Below are 18,976 nucleotides of genomic sequence, written 5' to 3'. Positions count from 1 at the left end.
GATTGAAGGTTAAGGATCTTTAGGAATAATGGATTACTGACAATATATTTTTTCACACCATTATTGACACTCTTATTTTCAACATTTGTACTGTTGTTTTTGAAAAAACTATTATACTTTCCACTGGGATTTAGGAAACTCAGCAACCGGAACAATTAGAATCAATTCAGACTTTTCACTCCACTAATTTTTCCATTTTTTTCACCGGTTTTGATCTACACAATATTTTGGACTACACTGTTGTGGAATATATATGTATATTTCTTTGAGATATATTTTTTGAGGATTATTTTTGATTTTTTTAGAGCACATTTTGAAGTTCCTTTCACCTACACAATTAGAGGAGTTTTTTTACACATCTTCAACTTTTTCTCCTCACATTTTTATTTATCCATCAGAGAATCCCCAAACAAAAATCATCCGAAACTATATCTTTCGCTGCTATTGTATCACTTAGTATTGCATATTATTATCTCAACAATCTATTTTACTGTTTTACTCTATTTAAATTTGATTTTACTTCACTGTTATTTATCATGGATCCATGAAGCATTGTATGTTTACCTGAGACATTATATGTATATCTGTTTTATCTGTAAAACATTTTTTATGTATTAAAAACATTTTTTAGACTACACTGAAGTTTAAATCTTAATTAGATTTTACATTTTATACACCTAGCCTCCTTAGGGTAGGCGCCTTGGGTTACACCTCAATTCTCTAAAAAATAGACAGATTTTACTTTAATAGATTTGTATTTCTTCAAGTTGTCTAACCTATATTTGCATATGAAAATGAGAGAAATATATATTACATTATTGTGCATAATAAAATTAGCAGTTTAAAAAGCTTATTGAAAGTAGGATGTACTTATCGTAATTTAAGTGCCTATTTAAAAAAAAAAATCATAATAATATGCATAGAAGTTAATATGAAAAGTATGCAGCTAAATGTGTTTTTAAGTAAAGCAAAATTCTAATTTAAAGTATGAAGATAAAAATGGTATCCAATCAGCGGCGGAATTAATGAACAGAGGGCCCTGGCGCAATATTTGTTTGCCCCTCCCTAAAAAAAGCATTAATATTTGGCCATATGGAATGCTTGTATGTCCCCTTTTTATACACTTATACTTTATATACTGAGCACATAATACCATTTATATTCATCTAGCATAATAATATATACCTCATATAAAACTGTACTGAGTAGTTGTTTAGCAACAGCCTACATAGCCACACTACCCAGTAACTCCTGCATTGTGTTGTTATACACATATACATTATATACTGAGCAGTTTAGCACAAGCCTACATAGCCACACTACCCAGTAACTCCTGCATTGTGTTGTTATACACATATACATTATATAGTGAGCAGTTTAGCACAAGCCTACATAGCCACACTACACAGTAACTCCGGCATTGTGTTGCTATACACATATACATTATATACTGAGCAGTTTAGCACAAGCCTACATAGCCACACTACACAGTAACTCCTGCATTGTGTTGTTATACATATACATTATATACTGAGCAGTTTAGCACAAGCCTACATAGCCACACTACACACTAACTCCTGCATTGTGTTGTTATACATATACATTATATACTGAGCAGTTTAGCACAAGCCTACATAGCCACACTACCCAGTAACTCCTGCATTGTGTTGCTATACACATATACATTATATACTGAGCAGTTTAGCACAAGCCTACATAGCCACACTACCCAGTAACTCCTGCATTGTGTTGTTATACACATATACATTATATACTGAGCAGTTTAGCACAAGCCTATACAGTCACACTACCCAGTAACTTCTGCATTGTGTTGTTATACACATATACATTATATACTGAGCAGTTTAGCACAAGCCTAAAAAGTCACACTACCCAGTAACTCCTGCAATTTGTTGTTATACACATATACATTATATACTGAGCAGTCTAGCACAAGCCTACATAGCCACACTACCCAGTAACTCCTGCATTGTGTTGTTATACATATACATTATATACTGAGCAGTCTAGCACAAGCCTACATAGTCACACTACCCAGTAACTCCTGCATTGTGTTGTTATACATATACATTATATACTGAGCAGTCTAGCACAAGCCTACATAGCCACACTACCCAGTAAATCCTGCATTGTGTTGTTATACATATACATTATATACTGAGCAGTTTAGCACAAGCCTACATAGTCACACTACCCAGTAACTCCTGCATTGTGTTGTTATATACATATACATTATATACTGAGCAGTTTAGCACAAGCCTACATAGTCACACTACCCAGTCACTCCTGCATGTGTTGTTATACATATACATTATATACTGAGACGTTTAGCACAAGCCTACATAGCCACACTACACAGTAACTCCTGCATTGTCTTGCTATACACATCAGCATTATATACTGAGCAGTTTAGCACAAGCCTACATAGCCACACTACACAGTAACTCCTGCATTGTGTTGTTATACATATACATTATATACTTAGCAGTTTAGCACAAGCCTACATAGCCACACTACACAGTAACTCCTGCATTGTGTTGTTATATACATATACATTATATACGGAGTAGTTTAGCACAAGCCTATATATTCACACTACACAGTAACTCCTGCATTGTGTTGTTATACATATACATTATATACTTAGCAGTTTAGCACAAGCCTACATAGCCACACTACACAGTAACTCCTGCATTGTGTTGTTATACACATATACATTATATACGGAGTAGTTTAGCACAAGCCTATATATTCACACTACACAGTAACTCCTGCATTGTGTTGTTATACACATATACATTATATACTGAGCAGTTTAGCACAAGCCTACATAGCCACACTACCCAGTAACTCCTGCATTGTGTTGCTATACACATATACATTATATACTGAGCAGTTTAGCACAAGCCTACATAGTCACACTACACAGTAACTCCTGCATTGTGTTGCTATACACATATACATTATATACTGAGCAGTTTAGCACAAGCCTACATAGCCACACTACACAGTAACTCCTGCATTGTATTGTTATATACATATACATTATATACTGAGCAGTCTAGCACAAGCCTACATAGCCACACTACCCAGTAACTCCTGCATTGTGTTGTTATACATATACATTATATACTGAGCAGTTTAGCACAAGCCTACATAGCCACACTACACAGTAACTCCTGCATTGTGTTGCTATACACATATACATTATATTCTGAGAAGTTTAGCACAAGCCTACAAAGTCACACTACCCAGTAACTTCTGCATTGTGTTGCTATACACATATACATTATATACTGAGCAGTTTAGCACAAGCCTACATAGTCACACTACCCAGTAACTCCTGCATTGTGTTGTTATACACATATACATTATATACTGAGCAGTTTAGCACAAGCCTACATAGCCACACTACACAGTAACTCCTGCATTGTATTGTTATATACATATACATTATATACTGAGCAGTCTAGCACAAGCCTACATAGCCACACTACCCAGTAACTCCTGCATTGTGTTGTTATACATATACATTATATACTGAGCAGTTTAGCACAAGCCTACATAGCCACACTACACAGTAACTCCTGCATTGTGTTGCTAAACACATATACATTATATACTGAGAAGTTTAGCACAAGCCTACAAAGTCACACTACCCAGTAACTTCTGCATTGTGTTGCTATACACATATACATTATATACTGAGCAGTTTAGCACAAGCCTACATAGCCACACTACACAGTAACTCCTGCATTGTGTTGCTATACATATACATTATATACTTAGCAGTTTAGCACAAGCCTACATAGCCACACTACACAGTAACTCCTGCTTTGTGTTGTTATACATATATACATTATATACGGAGTAGTTTAGCACAAGCCTATATATTCACACTACACAGTAACTCCTGCATTGTGTTGTTATACACATATACATTATATACTGAGTAGTTTAGCACAATCCTATATAGTCACACTACCCAGTAACTCCTGCATTGTGTTGTTATATACATTATATACTGAGCAGTTTAGCACAAGCCTACATAGCCACACTACCCAGTAACTCCTGCATTGTGTTGCTATACACATATACATTATATACTGAGCAGTTTAGCACAAGCCTACATAGTCACACTACACAGTAACTCCTGCATTGTGTTGCTATACACATATACATTATATACTGAGCAGTTTAGCACAAGCCTACATAGCCACACTACACAGTAACTCCTGCATTGTATTGTTATACATATACATTATATACTGAGCAGTCTAGCACAAGCCTACATAGCCACACTACCCAGTAACTTCTGCATTGTGTTGTTATACATATACATTATATACTGAGCAGTTTAGCACAAGCCTACATAGCCACACTACACAGTAACTCCTGCATTGTGTTGCTATACACATATACATTATATTCTGAGAAGTTTAGCACAAGCCTACAAAGTCACACTACCCTGTAACTTCTGCATTGTGTTGCTATACACATATACATTATATACTGAGCAGTTTAGCACAAGCCTACATAGTCACACTACCCAGTAACTCCTGCATTGTGTTGTTATACACATATACATTATATACTGAGCAGTTTAGCACAAGCCTACATAGCCACACTACACAGTAACTCCTGCATTGTATTGTTATATACATATACATTATATACTGAGCAGTCTAGCACAAGCCTACATAGCCACACTACCCAGTAACTCCTGCATTGTGTTGTTATACATATACATTATATACTGAGCAGTTTAGCACAAGCCTACATAGCCACACTAAACAGTAACTCCTGCATTGTGTTGCTATACACATATACATTATATACTGAGAAGTTTAGCACAAGCCTACAAAGTCACACTACCCAGTAACTTCTGCATTGTGTTGCTATACACATATACATTATATACTGAGCAGTTTAGCACAAGCCTACATAGTCACACTACCCAGTAACTCCTGCATTGTGTTGTTATACAAATATACATTATATACTGAGCAGTTTAGCACAAGCCTACATAGCCACACTACACAGTAACTCCTGCCTTGTGTTGCTATACACATATACATTATATACTGAGCAGTTTAGCACAAGCCTACATAGCCACACTACCCAGTAACTCCTGCATTGTGTTGTTATACATATACATTATATACTGAGCAGTTTAGCACAAGCCTACATAGCCACACTGCACAGTAACTCCTGCATTGTATTGTTATATACATATACATTATATACTGAGCAGTATAGCACAAGCCTACATAGCCACACTACCCAGTAACTCCTGCATTGTGTTGTTATACATATACATTATATACTGAGCAGTTTAGCACAAGCCTACATAGCCACACTAAACAGTAACTCCTGCATTGTGTTGCTATACACATATACATTATATACTGAGAAGTTTAGCACAAGCCTACAAAGTCACACTACCCAGTAACTTCTGCATTGTGTTGCTATACACATATACATTATATACTGAGCAGTTTAGCACAAGCCTACATAGTCACACTACCCAGTAACTCCTGCATTGTGTTGTTATACACATATAAATTATATAATGAGCAGTTTAGCACAAGCCTACATAGTCACACTACCAGTAACTCCTGCATTGTGTTGTTATGCATATACATTATATACTGAGCAGTTTAGCACAAGCCTACATAGCCACATTACACAGTAAGTCCTGCATTGTCTTGCTATACACATCAACATTATATACTGAGCAGTTTAGCACAAGCCTACATAGTCACACTACCCAGTAACTCCTGCATTGTGTTGTTATACACATATAAATTATATACTGAGCAGTTTAGCACAAGCCTACATAGTCACACTACCAGTAACTCCTGCATTGTGTTGTTATATACATATACATTATATACTGAGCAGTTTAGCACAAGCCTACATAGCCACACTACCCAGTAACTCCTGCATTGTGTTGTTATACATATACATTATATACTGAGCAGTTTAGCACAAGCCTACATAGCCACACTAAACAGTAACTCCTGCATTGTGTTGCTATACACATATACATTAAATACTGAGAAGTTTAGCACAAGCCTACAAAGTCACACTACCCAGTAACTTCTGCATTGTGTTGCTATACACATATACATTATATACTGAGCAGTTTAGCACAAGCCTACATAGTCACACTACCCAGTAACTCCTGCATTGTGTTGTTATACACATATAAATTATATACTGAGCAGTTTAGCACAAGCCTACATAGTCACACTACCAGTAACTCCTGCATTGTGTTGTTATGCATATACATTATATACTGAGCAGTTTAGCACAAGCCTGCATAGCCACACTACACAGTAACTCCTGCATTGTATTGTTATACACATATAAATTATATACTGAGCAGTTTAGCACAAGCCTACATAGTCACACTACCAGTAACTCCTGCATTGTGTTGTTATGCATATACATTATATACTGAGCAGTTTAGCACAAGCCTACATAGCCACACTGCACAGTAACTCCTGCATTGTATTGTTATATACATATACATTATATACTGAGCAGTATAGCACAAGCCTACATAGCCACACTACCCAGTAACTCCTGCATTGTGTTGTTATACATATACATTATATACTGAGCAGTTTAGCACAAGCCTACATAGCCACACTAAACAGTAACTCCTGCATTGTGTTGCTATACACATATACATTATATACTGAGAAGTTTAGCACAAGCCTACAAAGTCACACTACCCAGTAACTTCTGCATTGTGTTGCTATACACATATACATTATATACTGAGCAGTTTAGCACAAGCCTACATAGTCACACTACCCAGTAACTCCTGCATTGTGTTGTTATACACATATAAATTATATAATGAGCAGTTTAGCACAAGCCTACATAGTCACACTACCAGTAACTCCTGCATTGTGTTGTTATGCATATACATTATATACTGAGCAGTTTAGCACAAGCCTACATAGCCACACTACACAGTAAGTCCTGCATTGTCTTGCTATACACATCAACATTATATACTGAGCAGTTTAGCACAAGCCTACATAGTCACACTACCCAGTAACTCCTGCATTGTGTTGTTATACACATATAAATTATATACTGAGCAGTTTAGCACAAGCCTACATAGTCACACTACCAGTAACTCCTGCATTGTGTTGTTATATACATATACATTATATACTGAGCAGTTTAGCACAAGCCTACATAGCCACACTACCCAGTAACTCCTGCATTGTGTTGTTATACATATACATTATATACTGAGCAGTTTAGCACAAGCCTACATAGCCACACTAAACAGTAACTCCTGCATTGTGTTGCTATACACATATACATTAAATACTGAGAAGTTTAGCACAAGCCTACAAAGTCACACTACCCAGTAACTTCTGCATTGTGTTGCTATACACATATACATTATATACTGAGCAGTTTAGCACAAGCCTACACAGTCACACTACCCAGTAACTCCTGCATTGTGTTGTTATACACATATAAATTATATACTGAGCAGTTTAGCACAAGCCTACATAGTCACACTACCAGTAACTCCTGCATTGTGTTGTTATGCATATACATTATATACTGAGCAGTTTAGCACAAGCCTGCATAGCCACACTACACAGTAACTCCTGCATTGTATTGTTATACACATATAAATTATATACTGAGCAGTTTAGCACAAGCCTACATAGTCACACTACCAGTAACTCCTGCATTGTGTTGTTATGCATATACATTATATACTGAGCAGTTTAGCACAAGCCTATATAGCCACACTACACAGTAACCCCTGCATTGTCTTGTTATATACATATACATTATATACTGAGCAGTTTAGCACAAGCCTACAAAGTCACACTACCCAGTAACTCCTGCAATGTGTTGTTATGCACATATACTTTATATACTGAGCAGTTTAGCACGAGCCTACATAACCACACTACACAGTAACTCCTGCATTGTATTGTTATACACATATACATTATATATGAGCAGTTTAGCCAAGCCTATATAGTCATACTACCCAGTAACTCCTGCATTGTGTTGTTATACATATGCATTATATACTGAGCAGTTTAGCACAAGCCTACATAGCCACACTACACAGTAACTCCTGCATTGTGTTGCTATACACATATACATTATATACTGAGAAGTTTAGCACAAGCCTACAAAGTCACATTACCCAATAACTTCTGCATTGTGTTGCTATACACATATACATTATATACTGAGCAGTTTAGCACAAGCCTACATAGTCACACTACCCAGTAACTCCTGCATTGTGTTGTTATACACATATACATTATATACTGAGCAGTTTAGCACAAGCCTACATAGCCACACTACACAGTAACTCCTGCATTGTATTGTTATACACATATAAATTATATACTGAGCAGTTTAGCACAAGCCTACATCGTCACACTACCAGTAACTCCTGCATTGTGTTGTTATGCATATACATTATATACTGAGCAGTTTAGCACAAGCCTATATAGCCACACTACACAGTAACTCCTGCATTGTCTTGCTATACACATCAACATTATATACTGAGCAGTTTAGCACAAACCTACATAGCCACACTACACAGTAACTCCTGCATTGTGTTGTTATACACATCAACATTATATACTGAGCAGTTTAGCACAAGCCAACATAGCCACACTACACAGTAACTCCTGCATTGTGTTGTTATACATATACATTATATACTGAGCAGTTTAGCACAAGCCTACATAGCCACACTACCCAGTAACTCCTGCATTGTGTTGCTATACACATATACATTATATACTGAGCAGTTTAGCACAAGCCTACATAGCCACACTACCCAGTAACTCCTGCATTGTGTTGCTATACACATATACATTATATACTGAGCAGTTTAGCACAAGCCTACATAGTCACACTACACAGTAACTCCTGCATTGTGTTGTTATACACATATACATTATATACTGAGCAGTTTAGCACAAGCCTACATAGCCACACTAAACAGTAACTCCTGCATTGTGTTGCTATACACATATACATTATATACTGAGCAGTTTAGCACAAGCCTACATAGCCACTCTACACAGTAACTCCTGCATTGTATTGTTATATACATATACGTTATATACTGAGCAGTATAGCACAAGCCTACATAGCCACACTACCCAGTAACTCCTGCATTGTGTTGTTATACATATACATTATATACTGAGCAGTTTAGCACAAGCCTACATAGCCACACTAAACAGTAACTCCTGCATTTTGTTGCTATACACATATACATTATATACTGAGAAGTTTAGCACAAGCCTACAAAGTCACACTACCCAGTAACTTCTGCATTGTGTTGCTATACACATATACATTATATACTGAGCAGTTTAGCACAAGCCTACATAGTCACACTACCCAGTAACTCCTGCATTGTGTTGTTATACACATATAAATTATATACTGAGCAGTTTAGCACAAGCCTACATAGTCACACTACCAGTAACTCCTGCATTGTGTTGTTATGCATATACATTATATACTGAGCAGTTTAGCACAAGCCTACATAGCCACACTACACAGTAACTCCTGCATTGTCTTGCTATACACATCAACATTATATACTGAGCAGTTTAGCACAAGCCTACATAGTCACACTACCCAGTGACTCCTGCATTGTGTTGTTATACACATATAAATTATATACTGAGCAGTTTAGCACAAGCCTACATAGTCACACTACCAGTAACTCCTGCATTGTGTTGTTATATACATATACATTATATACTGAGCAGTTTAGCACAAGCCTACATAGCCACACTACCCAGTAACTCCTGCATTGTGTTGTTATACATATACATTATATACTGAGCAGTTTAGCACAAGCCTACATAGCCACACTAAACAGTAACTCCTGCATTGTGTTGCTATACACATATACATTATATACTGAGAAGTTTAGCACAAGCCTACAAAGTCACACTACCCAGTAACTTCTGCATTGTGTTGCTATACACATATACATTATATACTGAGCAGTTTAGCACAAGCCTACATAGTCACACTACCCAGTAACTCCTGCATTGTGTTGTTATACACATATAAATTATATACTGAGCAGTTTAGCACAAGCCTACATAGTCACACTACCAGTAACTCCTGCATTGTGTTGTTATGCATATACATTATATACTGAGCAGTTTAGCACAAGCCTGCATAGCCACACTACACAGTAACTCCTGCATTGTATTTTTATACACATATAAATTATATACTGAGCAGTTTAGCACAAGCCTACATAGTCACACTACCAGTAACTCCTGCATTGTGTTGTTATGCATATACATTATATACTGAGCAGTTTAGCACAAGCCTATATAGCCACACTACACAGTAACCCCTGCATTGTCTTGTTATACACATATACATTATATACTGAGCAGTTTAGCACAAGCCTACAAAGTCACACTACCCAGTAACTCCTGCAATGTGTTGTTATGCACATATACTTTATATACTGAGCAGTTTAGCACAAGCCTACATAACCACACTACACAGTAACTCCTGCATTGTATTGTTATACCAGTGACGTGCACTCATTGGAGGCAGGTGAGGCAGTGCCGCACCTGCCATTTGGGCCAAAATAAAAACAAATAGAGATTTTTATTTAAAAAAAAAAAAAAGTGAACATTTTTTTTTTTTGACTTGTCAAAGTAATATTGCGCAATAGAGAGGCACTGGGTTCTGGTGTTTCTCTATTGCGCAATATTTCTAGTGTGTTTGATATCTAGCTGCTCTGCAGCATAACCCGGTGGTGATTTGCAGGAGCAGCGCGGCAGAGAAAATAACTATATGAGGCATCTCTCATGAGGCCTCGACTGTTTCCTGGGAGACCGGCTCACGCTCATCCAATCAACACTGGTTTTACTGTTGATTGACTGCCTGGCCCTGCTGCACTAGTACTGAGACGGAGGTTTTCTGCGCATGCGCAAGGGAAGAGCAGCGCGGCGGCGGGAACAACAGCCAGTCACAGAGTGCCACTCATTCCTGCTTGACACCTCTGAGCCAACAGCCAAGTAGCGAATAGTGGAGGACTCGGAGTAGGCTGCCCGATCTCTATAGACTCTCTGCTCTCTCACACTGCAGACACCGCATATCGCAGCTGCTGCCCCTGCCTGACCGCGAGGACCTGTCGCTCAGCTCAGCCTGAGTGGCACCGCAGTACCGCACTCATCTGCTGAAGGAAGGAGCCAAAGTGGGGTCACACTGAGTCTGTCACACTCACACAAGTAAGTCATAAAGAATGACAGCCGTGTGTGATAGTGTGATGATCTCAGTAGCTAGTGTACTAGTACAGCCTGCTGCCTGTAATAATATTATATCATATAATATTATGTATATATATTTTTTATTGTGAGGCTTGGGGTTAACGTTGTATAACTTGTAAGTTGGAAACTTGTACTACAAGTGTACAACTTACAAGTTATACAACGTTAACCCCAAGCGTCTTGTACAGAGAGACAGAGAGTATACTGTAAGTTAAAAAAATACTGGGTCTGGACCGGGTAGTGGTGGGTGCCTGCCTGGCCTGCCCCCCCTCTGCTTAAATTTGAAGTGCCTGTGTGTTACTGTGTTTTCAACTAGGAACACTCAACACTTGTGTTGTGAGTGACGCAGTCTGATCCTCTTATTTGCTTAGTTAGTAAATGTATTTTGTGTATGACCCGGTCAGTGTTGTAAGTAGTTACAACACTGACCAGGTCATACACAAAATACATTTATTAAACTTTCAAGTTGCTGGCTATGCTTATGCTATCTATATCTAAGTAGTATGTTGTTGTTTCACTTCCCAACTTTGGCTGCTTAATAAATATATTTTAATGAGCAGCCATCTTGTGATTTAGTGCTGTGCTTATTTGCTTAATAAATGTATTTTGTGTATGACATGGTGGTCAGTGTTGTAACTTAAGTTACATTTATTAAGCAAATAAGCACAAAATCACAAAATGGCTGCTCATTAAAATATATTTCTTATTTTAATATATTTATTAATAGTAAAAGTTACACTACTGACTCATTAGTGTAACTTTTACTATTATAAATATATTAAAATAAGAAATATATTTTAATGAGCAGCCATTTTGTGATTTTGTGCTTATTTGCTTAATAAATGTAACTTAAGTTACAACACTGACCACCATGTCATACACAAAATACATTTATTAATCAAAACTTGCAAGTTGCTATCCTAATACTAAGCTGTAACAGCACCAGGATATGCGGGCGCGCTATTATTGTGTATATGGTGGCGCCTGGTGGACTTCACTGGACTCTGATGACGACGGTGACATAACATAATTTATACTGAGACTGACTGACTCTGAGACTAACTGTTGACCTGTATTAATGTATTTATATTTATTATGGTACTACTGGCCCTGCCGCCCTGGCCGGTTGTTGTTGTGTTAGTCTCTTTCCTATATTCACTTATTGTAGCTACTAATTCAGATTAAAGTTATCCATATCGTGCTTGGGAATGCATTGACATTTATGCAACAGTCCCCTGTGTCTCTTTCCCCCTCCCCTGTGTCTCTCCCCCCTCCCCTGTGTCTCTCCCCCCTCCCCTGTGTCTCTCCCCCCTCCCCTGTCTCTCTCCCCCTCCCCTGCATCTCTCCCCTCTGTCTCTCTCTCTCTCCTCTCTGTATGCCTCTCTCTCTCTCCCCTCTGTCTGTCTCTCTCTCTCTCCCCTCTGTATCTCTCTCCCCTCTGTCTCTCCCATCTGTCTCTCTCTCCCATCTGTCTCTCTCTCTCCCCTCTGTCTCTCTCTCTCCCCTCTGTCTCTCTCTCCCCCCTCTGTCTCTCTCTCTCCCCTCTCTCTCTCTCCCCCTCTGTCTCTCTCTCCCCTCTGTCTCTCTCTCTCTCTCTCTCTCCCCTCTGTCTCTCTCTCCCCTCTGTCTCTCTCTCCCCCCTCTCTCTCTCTCTCTCCCCTAGTCTCTCTCTCTCTCTCTCCCCTCTGTCTCTCTCTCTCCCCTCTGTCTCTCTCTCTCTCCCCCTCTGTCTCTCCCCCTCTGTCTCTCTCTCTCCCCTCTGTCTCTCTCTCCCCTCTGTCTCTCTCTCTCTCTCTCTCTCCCTCTGTCTCTCTCTCTCTCTCCCCCTCTGTCTCTCTGTCTATCTCTCTCTCTCCCTGTCTCTCCCACCCCCTCTGTCCAATTTTCATCTAATATCTAATTTCCTTCATTCTCTTGATATCCTTTGTTGAAAATCATATAAATATGCTCAGTAGCTGCTGATTGGTGGCTGCACAATAGATACCTCATGTGATTGGCTCACCCATGTACATTGCTATTTCTTCAACAAAGGATATCTAAAGAATGAAGGCATATCCTAGCCAGTGCCTCACCTGCCTCTGACCTCACTGCACGTCACTGTGTTATACACATATACATTATATAAGAGCAGTTTAGCCAAGCCTATATAGTCATACTACCCAGTAACTCCTGCATTGTGTTGTTATACATATGCATTATATACTGAGCAGTTTAGCACAAGCCTACATAGCCACACTACACAGTAACTCCTGCATTGTGTTGCTATACACATATACATTATATACTGAGAAGTTTAGCACAAGCCTACAAAGTCACATTACCCAATAACTTCTGCATTGTGTTGCTATACACATATACATTATATACTGAGCAGTTTAGCACAAGCCTACATAGTCACACTACCCAGTAACTCCTGCATTGTGTTGTTATACACATATACATTATATACTGAGCAGTTTAGCACAAGCCTACATAGCCACACTACACAGTAACTCCTGCATTGTATTGTTATACACATATAAATTATATACTGAGCAGTTTAGCACAAGCCTACATAGTCACACTACCAGTAACTCCTGCATTGTGTTGTTATGCATATACATTATATACTGAGCAGTTTAGCACAAGCCTATATAGCCACACTACACAGTAACTCCTGCATTGTCTTGCTATACACATCAACATTATATACTGAGCAGTTTAGCACAAACCTACATAGCCACACTACACAGTAACTCCTGCATTGTGTTGTTATACATATACATTATATACTGAGCAGTTTAGCACAAGCCTACATAGCCACACTACCCAGTAACTCCTGCATTGTGTTGCTATACACATATACATTATATACTGAGCAGTTTAGCACAAGCCTACATAGCCACACTACCCAGTAACTCCTGCATTGTGTTGTTATACACATATACATTATATACTGAGCAGTTTAGCACAAGCCTACATAGTCACACTACCCATTAACTCCTGCATTGTGTTGTTATACACATATACATTATATACTGAGCAGTTTAGCACAAGCCTACATAGCCACACTACACAGTAACTCCTGCATTGTGTTGCTATACACATATACATTATATACTGAGCAATTTAGCACAAGCCTACATAGCCACACTACACAGTAACTCCTGCATTGTATTGTTATATACATATACATTATATACTGAGCAGTCTAGCACAAGCCTACATAGCCACACTACCCAGTAACTCCTGCATTGTGTTGTTATACATATACATTATATACTGAGCAGTTTAGCACAAGCCTACATAGCCACACTATACAGTAACTCCTGCATTGTTTTGCTATACACATATACATTATATACTGAGAAGTGTGGCACAAGCCTACAAAGTCACACTACCCAGTAACTTCTGCATTGTGTTGCTATGCATATACATTATATACTGAGCAGTTTAGCACAAGCCTACATAGTCACACTACCCAGTAACTCCTGCATTGCGTTGTTATACACATATACATTATATACTGAGCAGTTTAGCACAAGCCTACATAGCCACACTACACAGTAACTCCTGCTTTGTATTGTTATACACATATAAATTATATACTGAGCAGTTTAGCACAAGCCTACATAGTCACACTACCAGTAACTCCTGCATTGTGTTGTTATGCATATACATTATATACTGAGCAGTTTAGCACAAGCGTATATAGCCACACTACACAGTAACTCCTGCATTGTCTTGTTATACACATATACATTATATACTGAGTAGTTTAGCACAAGCCTACAAAGTCACACTACCCAGTAACTCCTGCAATGTGTTGTTATGCACATATACATTATATACTGAGCAGTTTAGCACAAGCCTACATAGCTACACTACACAGTAACTCCTGCATTGCATTGTTATACACATATACATTATATATGAGCAGTTTAGCCAAGCCTATATAGTCACACTACCCAGTAACTCCTGCATTGTGTTGTTATACACATATACATTATTTACTGAGCAGTTTAGCACAAGCCTACATAGCCAAATTACATAGTAACTCCTGCATTGTATTGTTATACACATATACATTATATACTGAGCAGTTTAGCACAAGCCTACATAGTCACACTACCCAGTAACTCCTGCATTGTGTTGTTATACACATATACATTATATACTGAGCAGTTTAGCACAAGCCTATACAGTCACACTACCCAGTAACTTCTGCATTGTGTTGTTATACACATATACATTATATACTGAGCAGTTTAGCACAAGCCTACAAAGTCACACTACCCAGTAACTCCTGCAATGTGTTGTTATGCACATATACATTATATACTGAGCAGTTTAGCACAAGCCTACATAGCCACACTATACAGTAACTCCTGCATTGTATTGTTATACACATATACATTATATATGAGCAGTTTAGCCAAGCCTATATAGTCACACTACCCAGTAACTCCTGCATTGTGTTGTTATACACATATACATTATTTACTGAGCAGTTTAGCTCAAGCCTACATAGCCACACTACACAGTAACTCCTGCATTGTCTTGTTATACACATCAACATTATATACTGAGCAGTTTAGCACAAGCCAACATAGCCACACTACACAGTAACTCCTGCATTGTGTTGTTATACATATACATTATATACTGAGCAGTTTAGCACAAGCCTACATAGCCACACTACCCAGTAACTCCTGCATTGTGTTGCTATACACATATACATTATATACTGAGCAGTTTAGCACAAGCCTACATAGCCACACTACCCAGTAACTCCTGCATTGTGTTGCTATACACATATACATTATATACTGAGCAGTTTAGCACAAGCCTACATAGTCACACTACACAGTAACTCCTGCATTGTATTGTTATATACATATACATTATATACTGAGCAGTCTAGCACAAGCCTACATAGCCACACTACCCAGTAACTCCTGCATTGTGTTGTTATACACATATACATCATATACTGAGCAGTTTAGCACAAGCCTACATAGCCACACTACACAGTAACTCCTGCATTGTATTGTTATATACATATACATTATATACTGAGCAGTTTAGCACAAGCCTACATAGCCTCACTACACAGTAACTCCTGCATTGTGTTGCTACACACATATACATTATATACTGAGAAGTTTAGCACAAGCCTACAAAGTCACACTACCCAGTAACTTCTGCATTGTGTTGCTATACACATATACATTATATACTGAGCAGTTAAGCACAAGCCTACATAGTCACACTACCCAGTAACTCCTGTATTGTGTTGTTATACACATATACATTATATACTGAGCAGTTTAGCACAAGCCTACATAGCCACACTACACAGTAACTCCTGCATTGTATTGATATACACATATAAATTATATACTGAGCAGTTTAGCACAAGCCTACATAGTCACACTATCCAGTAACTCCTGCATTGTGTTGTTATGCATATACATTATATACTGAGCAGTTTAGCACAAGCCTATATAGCCACACTACACAGTTACTCCTGCATTGTGTTGTTATACACATATACATTATATACTGAGCAGTTTAGCTCAAGCCTACATAGCCACACTAAACAGTAACTCCTGCATTGTGTTGTTACACATATACATTATATACTGAGCAGTTTAGCACAAGCCTACATAGCCACACTACCCAGTAACTCCTGCATTGTGTTGCTATACACATATACATTATATACTGAGCAGTTTAGCACAAGCCTACATAGTCACACTACACAGTAACTCCTGCATTGTGTTGTACACATACAGTATACATTATATACTGAGCAGTTTAGCACAAGCCTACATAGCCACACTACCCAGTAACTCCTCCTTTGTGTTGCTATACACATATACATTATATACTGAGCAGTTTAGCACAAGCCTACATAGCCACACCACACAGTAACTCCTGCATTGTCTTGTTATACACATCAACATTATATACTGAGCAGTTTAGCACAAGCCAACATAGCCACACTACACAGTAACTCCTGCATTGTGTTGTTATACATATACATTATATAGTGAGCAGTTTAGCACAAGCCTACATAGCCACACTACCCAGTAACTCCTGCATTGTGTTGCTATACACATATACATTATATACTGAGCAGTTTAGCACAAGCCTACATAGCCACACTACCCAGTAACTCCTGCATTGTGTTGCTATACACATATACATTATATACTGAGCAGTTTAGCACAAGCCTACATAGTCACACTACCCAGTAACTCCTGCATTGTGTTGTTATACACATATACATTATATACTGAGCAGTTTAGCACAAGCCTTCATAGCCACACTAAACAGTAACTCCTGCATTGTGTTGCTATACACATATACATTATATACTGAGCAGTTTAGCACAAGCCTACATAGCCACACTACACAGTAACTCCTGCATTGTATTGTTATATACATATACATTATATACTGAGCAGTCTAGCACAAGCCTACATAGCCACACTACCCAGTAACTCCTGCATTGTGTTGCTATACACATATACATTATATACTGAGCAGTTTAGCACAAGCCTACATAGTCACACTACACAGTAACTCCTGCATTGTGTTGTACACATACAGTATACATTATATACTGAGCAGTTTAGCACAAGCCTACATAGCCACACTACCCAGTAACTCTTCCTTTGTGTTGCTATACACATATACATTATATACTGAGCAGTTTAGCACAAGCCTACATAGCCACACCACACAGTAACTCCTGCATTGTCTTGTTATACACATCAACATTATATACTGAGCAGTTTAGCACAAGCCAACATAGCCACACTACACAGTAACTCCTGCATTGTGTTGTTATACATATACATTATATACTGAGCAGTTTAGCACAAGCCTACATAGCCACACTACCCAGTAACTCCTGCATTGTGTTGCTATACACATATACATTATATACTGAGCAGTTTAGCACAAGCCTACATAGCCACACTACCCAGTAACTCCTGCATTGTGTTGCTATACACATATACATTATATACTGAGCAGTTTAGCACAAGCCTACATAGTCACACTACCCAGTAACTCCTGCATTGTGTTGTTATACACATATACATTATATACTGAGCAGTTTAGCACAAGCCTACATAGCCACACTAAACAGTAACTCCTGCATTGTGTTGCTATACACATATACATTATATACTGAGCAGTTTAGCACAAGCCTACATAGCCACTCTACACAGTAACTCCTGCATTGTATTGCTATATACATATACATTATATACTGAGCAGTATAGCACAAGCCTACATAGCCACACTACCCAGTAACTCCTGCATTGTGTTGTTGTACATATACATTATATACTGAGCAGTTTAGCACAAGCCTACATAGCCACACTAAACAGTAACTCCTGCATTGTGTTGCTATACACATATACATTATATACTGAGAAGTTTAGCACAAGCCTACAAAGTCACACTACCCAGTAACTTCTGCATTGTGTTGCTATACACATATACATTATATACTGAGCAGTTTAGCACAAGCCTACATAGTCACACTACCCAGTAACTCCTGCATTGTGTTGTTATACACATATAAATTATATACTGAGCAGTTTAGCACAAGCCTACATAGT

This window comes from Bombina bombina, chromosome 2 (assembly GCF_027579735.1).
Source record: "Bombina bombina isolate aBomBom1 chromosome 2, aBomBom1.pri, whole genome shotgun sequence".
Taxonomy (NCBI): domain Eukaryota; kingdom Metazoa; phylum Chordata; class Amphibia; order Anura; family Bombinatoridae; genus Bombina; species Bombina bombina.
The sequence above is the reverse complement of the archived record's forward strand: the minus strand, read 5'-3'. Positions refer to the sequence as shown.